This window comes from Culex quinquefasciatus, chromosome 2 (genome assembly GCF_015732765.1).
Source record: "Culex quinquefasciatus strain JHB chromosome 2, VPISU_Cqui_1.0_pri_paternal, whole genome shotgun sequence".
NCBI classification, from domain to species: Eukaryota; Metazoa; Arthropoda; class Insecta; order Diptera; family Culicidae; genus Culex; species Culex quinquefasciatus.
This window is the reverse complement of record NC_051862.1, coordinates 17,237,897-17,243,896: the sequence shown is the minus strand read 5'-3', so window position 1 is coordinate 17,243,896 and position 6,000 is coordinate 17,237,897. Positions and strand designations below refer to the sequence as shown.

Below are 6,000 nucleotides of genomic sequence, written 5' to 3'. Positions count from 1 at the left end.
TTGCCGAAGACACCAAATCGATTACAAAATTCCTTCAAAAGATACAGAGTTTTGAATTTTCATATATCATTTTGGTATGGACAGCTGCCAAATTTGTATGGAAAATTTTATGGACAAACTAATGATGCAAAATGGCGTCTTTGGGCATACCGAAGGCACCAAAAAAGTTTCAGCCGGATTAAAAAAATACAAAAAAATCGAATGACCGAAATCTCAGAGAATTGTTAAAATGAATTTTGCTTGCATTAAAATTAATTATCATTTTTATTTGTTTAATATGTATTGTAAATCAAGATAACAAATAAGCTGAATTCGATATATTATAATATTATTTTAAATGATTCTACTCCAAGGTACAATCTTTTAAGGTATTTTAAGTCAACTTAACGAGCTAATTATAAATACCATGATTATATTTTAAAACCCATTTTTAGACTTCTTTAAACTCCTCACAAAAAACGCCCATCAAGCTCTCCGACAATAATTGAATCAGAGTGGAAAATTGAAGCTTGCTGCACATCAAAAGCCCACTTCGCTGCTGCTCTTTTCAAAGCTTTTTTCCGACGCTTTTCCCTTCTCCTGCTGATGGTTGTCTGTGCAGCTGAGCCCACCTCCAAATCCCCCTTCATACAAATGATCTCCCTTCGCTGTATTGGTGAGAGCAGATGTTTTGGTTCGAAATTTTCGAAAAACCAAAGCAGACTCTCCGGTCAGATGCTGCAGGGATAATCCCCAAACCAGTGAACGCACACACTTCGAAAACCCGACCATCACGTGTTTTCGCGTGCTCCACTTCGGGGGGAGGTCGTCACTCACGGGAAGTGCGCACGTGCAGCCCGAAGTTGACGGCTCGCATGAACTTTCGAAAAGGGCGCTCGTTGGAAGCTCGATTAAAATAGGTGAATTCCTTCGCCGGACCAGCCAGTCGATCTTTGAAACCGCGTGGCGCCAGAACATGAGCGATTCGCGATTTTTTCTCGCTAAACAACACAGCAGTGTGTGTCTTTTTCGGAAAAGCGCATTTTCCTGTCGCTCAGTTGAGTGCGGAGTGGACACTGGTTTGAAAACGGGGTCAGTGGGAAAAAATATGAGGAGCGGAAAGTTGACTTTTTTTGGATAAATTCTAAGCGAAAAGGAAATTCGATTCCTGTTTGGTTTTTCCTCCGATTTGTGTGACTTTCCGGAAAAAGGTCCGTTTTTCCCCATCACGAACGTTGCCCGTGCTCCCTTAAAAGTGGGTGGGAGTGACTAAAGTGGAAAACTTTTCCCGGTGTTGATTTCCCTCCGTTGCTGGCGGAAATAAATGATGTGATTAGTTTCGCCATCCCACGACCCACGCCTGGGACAAGCAAAAACTCGGCAACGTCAAGGTCAACCCCTTCCGGTGCGCTGCTCTCCAAGAAGCCATAAACAATTTTCCTCGTTGCGGGTGAAAAACCGGTGCAGGAAAAACTAGTTTCCGGAAAAGCCCCGTGGTAGTGGTCGCCAGCGAACTTTTTCTCCCCCGGAAAAAAAATAAAAACCGTTGGAAAACAAAAGTTGTGGAAAAACAGGTGGAAAAGTCAGCATCCCCTCGCGCAGACCTACCTAACCCTCTCCTCAGTCGAGAAAGGGTTCGGAAAATTGATTCCGCGAACTGTGCTGCACCTGGTTGGCGCGCGAGAGGTTTTGTTTGAAGCAATCAAAGAGAGATCGAAGTGATTTGAGTTGATTTTTATTTTCCTCGGGAGTCGCACGTGGAAAATCTCTGTGGGTGGGATGTGAAAAATTCAAAAGCAAGGAAGTGCAGAAAAAGAAGAGGTGAAAGCTAAAGGGGTAAATATCTTGCAGAGATTGTAAGATTACAGGGCGGGTGCGAAAAAAAAAGAAAGAAAATATAAAAATAGAAGTTGAGGGTGGGAAAGATTTCTGCTGTGACAAAGCGCGGCAAATCGATGGGAAAGTGCCGATTGTCGCCATTGCTACCGCTGATGGTGTTGAACGTGGGAAGGTGTTATTCAAAGTGAAGCTGCCCTTTAAGGCTTTGCTGTTTGCTGGAGGGAAGAAAAGGTAGGTGTGATAATTGTTTTGATCAAGATGGGATAGTTTGGAGGTTGGTTTGTATTATTCATAGTAGGACATAAACATATTTAATAGTTTCATACTTGGAAAGTAATGATGAAACTGTGAGTTCATCATCATCAAATTTTCCATTTCCAAAGGTTCAGATACGTTTATCAAAATAATGTACCGACATATATTTGTTTGGTGAGGTACTTAATTGTTAAACTTGGTACGTTAGATTTCTTCAAACACTGAATTCATTTACGGGGTTTCACTATATCTCAGGGCTATCTGGAGCCAATTGGTTAACTTATGGACGGCCCTAAACAGCATAGCTGATTTTATGTCAAACTTACTACAATCTTTTTGAGAACTCTTCGATAGGTAATTTTCGTTTGTATGTAGAAATATTTATTCTAAACAATGAACTCAATCTTGTTGTAAAAGATCTGAGTTTAAAGAAAGCATTTGGCTCGATCATTACAAAAATGACCAAAATCCAAGAAAGACAATTATGCTTTTCTGAATAGTGAATCGAGGAAACTTCCTGTGAAATGAATCTGAATTCTGATTTAATGTTTAAGATAAAAAAATCTTTTTGTATTGTTATGAATGTAGTTAATTTGTGTATTGAATTCAACCTGGGTGCTGTCTAGAACCACAATTTAAAAAACAAAAAAATATCCTACTTGACAATGGTTGCTTTTAAAGATTTTCGAGAAAAAAAAAATTAAAAAAAAATGCAAAATACATCATTTATTTATTTTCGAAAAAAAAGCTGCAGAGCTAAAGTGTATCATACTTGAGTTAAATGAGTGTTTATTAGGATGACAAGAAAAAATTAAAACTTTGGAAAATTGTTAGAGATTCCTCCTAGCTCGTTTGTTTTAAAAATGTAACTGTGCCAATTATGAGCCAAATCGGTTAAGGGTTAAGGGTCGCTTTTTATCGTTGAAGTTTGTATGAAAAAAAAACCACATAAATGTATGGGGAAAAGCAAAAATTTCGAAAATTCCGCCAATAGGTGGCGTTAATGTGTCGAATCACGGTCAAGTGTGAGGTTCTAAAGTAAAATTGTATGACAAACAACTATGTCCGAGACAGCAATACGATCCCAGTTAACCCTGACGAGTTATTAACGATTTGAAGCAAGGGTCCTGATTTTCAGTTCAAAGATCAGAAATCACTCACTCATCACCGAACGAATCTTTGCCGACCGGAGCGCGCAACCATTCGCGAGGGAACACAACAGGCTGACGGCCAGCGGCTTTCTCAATCGCATCACTCAGCGAAACAAATACTTCGTGAATTTCTTTTCCTACTCCGTCCGTCAACTTGAGTCACAAACGAATATGCTCAGAGAGGAGAGAGCCAAAAAAAAAAAAAAATACTAACGCAGTGCTCATTTGGCCTGCATTATCACAGTATGCCGTCAATTAGAATTTTACAAGATGGAATTTGCTGTCAAATGTGTCTTTGATGTTGTGTACACAACAAAACTGCAAAATATTATTTATATCATTGTTTGAAAGCAATTTCTTAAATGACCAAAGCAAAGCCGATCACAAACTATTCTCAGTCAACTTTGAGCGACTCAACGAAATCGGTCTCTCTGAATCATTCGCTGTACTACTCGATTGGAATGAAAGGGAGTGCAAAAAGAGAGTATTCGGTAGCGATTGGTTAAGAAGTGCAAACGGTTGGAATACATCAGAGCAGTTTTTCGTCGCTCTTTTTGGAGCAATCAGGACCCTTGAGAAGACGTTTTTGTATGATATGACTTATTTTTAATCAACTTCAACGATAAAATGCGGCCCTTTACCCTTAACCGACTGTGCTCGAAATTTTTACAGTTACTTATTTTTGCTAATCGAATCAAAGTAAGGGGTATCCCTGATGTCGATTTTTTATTGACATTCTAGTGTCTATGCAAAAAAAAAAAAACTAAAATTTCTTAAATTCGTTTATACCATCAAAAATAAGCTTTTATTCAAATATTGTTATTTCTAGATTATTTATTCTCAATTATGCTAATGTACTCCATTCAAACTTTTGGCATCCTTTTCAAAAATTCCCTTAAAACATAGGGAACAATAAAAATAGTGCTAAAAATTAAATATAATTAAAAAAAATTGTGCAATCGATTGCAAATTATTTAGAAAAAATCAAGAATAAGCTTTCGATGTTTTACAAATATTGATTTTTGCCTTCCTCACCTTACTGAGGAAAGGCTATAAAATCACTCGACAAACGAACTTTTTAATTAGACCTCCTAGACCTACCTTCATTTGTACATATCGATTAAGAATCACCAGCTGAGCAAATGTCTGTGTGTTTGGCTGTATGTAGACATGTGTACCAAATCAATGTCACTGGAATATCTCGTCACCGGCTCAACCGATTTTGGCCGGAATGGTTTTAATCGATCCGTCTTAACGTCCCCTAAGTTGCTATTTAAATTCATGCAGTTTTATCATGTACTTAAAAAGTTATGTTAAAAAAACTGTTTCATATTAAATTTAAATTATGGTAAAAAGGGTGTTTTTTTCATGAAACCCTCACATGTTATATATTCTTAGAAACATATGAAAAGACCTTTTATGTGGAGTAAGAATTTTCAAGATCTGACTTACCTATCTTAAATTACAAGCAGTTTAAAAAATGGTCTGAATTCACATACCCTCAACTGGTTGGGTCTGATCGCCACGAAAAAGCCTTGTAGAGGGATGCCATTTCCCTCAAAGGCCGTGTCTGTATTATCTTGACAAAAAGTCTGTAGGTAGTCTGTTTTTTACTCATCACTTATTTTTATTAGGACCTCTTAGGTGCTACGAACGTTAGGGGAGGTCCATAAATGTGTGGACACTTTAAGGGGGTTGGAATCACTATAAATGAGAGGAAGGCACCAACCACCTAAAGGTGAATTAAGTAACGTTTTTATTTTGTTTTAACAAATAAAATTAATTTGGAACAAAGTTAAATTCAGTTGAAATAATTATAAGTTGAACACTCGTTCAAAATTGATTCCAACAAAATATTTTCTTTTTCAAAAAAATGGACAATTGGAAATGGTGCCATTCTGAAGCTATGGTGCATTCGGAAGATTTGTTACAAATAGAAAGGGGCAACTTTTGATTTGATTGAAAATTTGGGTGATTCAAGATTAGGGAGTTTTGAAACATTAATTTTGTTGATTTCTGTTTTTTCTAGAGGTTCAAGTGCCCTCAAAAATAATTTCTATAAATCTTAATCCTGAAAAGTTGCTTCACTGACAAGCCTAACAACTTTCTAAAAGACAAATAAAAAAAAAATCTGCGAGGTTAGAATTTCGAAAAACAATGCAATCGTGAACCACCCTTATTTTTAATCAAGCCAAAAGTTGCTCCTTTTCATTTGCTTCAGAACGTCATCACTTTCGGATTATATTTTTTTCCATTTTTACATTGGCAAAATCAGATTAAACAATAAAAAACCTCAAACCCAAACATTTTGTAACAAAATAAGATTTCTCCACTAAACGCTTTTTAAGGATTCGATATAAATTCATAAACTATTATTTTTTGCGATTTTTTAGCTTGAGAGATGGGGTTGGGTATTAAAGGGTTAAAGTACAATTGAATAAAAATGAGGATTTCACACAATAATTCTTCATTTATTAATTGATTAGGGTGCCCAGATAAAATTACCCTCTGCTGCACAGGCGGAAAACGGTTTTGGGTTATTTTAAGCATCTTTGCAAATTTTCAGCAAAATCCCGTTCTGGATCAGTGTTTGTATTAGTAAATTTATGTAGAGTGAATGCGATTGGGTGAATGTGTTTCACAAAAATAGATCTTTTGACCATATTTTTTTGTTGGGGAGCATTCTTTTATTACGTAACGCAGTTTGTAGGGAGAAGGGCTCATAGGCTGTGTTACGATCCGCCCTTTTGTTTATTTGTATGGAAAGGGGAGGGGT

At 36.9% G+C, this 6,000-nt stretch overlaps 1 protein-coding gene across 1 annotated transcript in view; it reads left to right on the top strand.

Moving 5' to 3' along the window:
- Nucleotides 1-932: 932 nt before the first annotated feature.
- Nucleotides 933-6,000, top strand: part of LOC6052535 (toll-like receptor 6) — a 171,737-nt gene continuing 166,669 nt past the window's right edge. The window contains exon 1 of the mRNA XM_038251501.1: nucleotides 933-2,049. The gene's annotated coding sequence lies outside the window, so the exon portion shown is untranslated. The remainder of the gene's footprint in view (nucleotides 2,050-6,000) is intronic.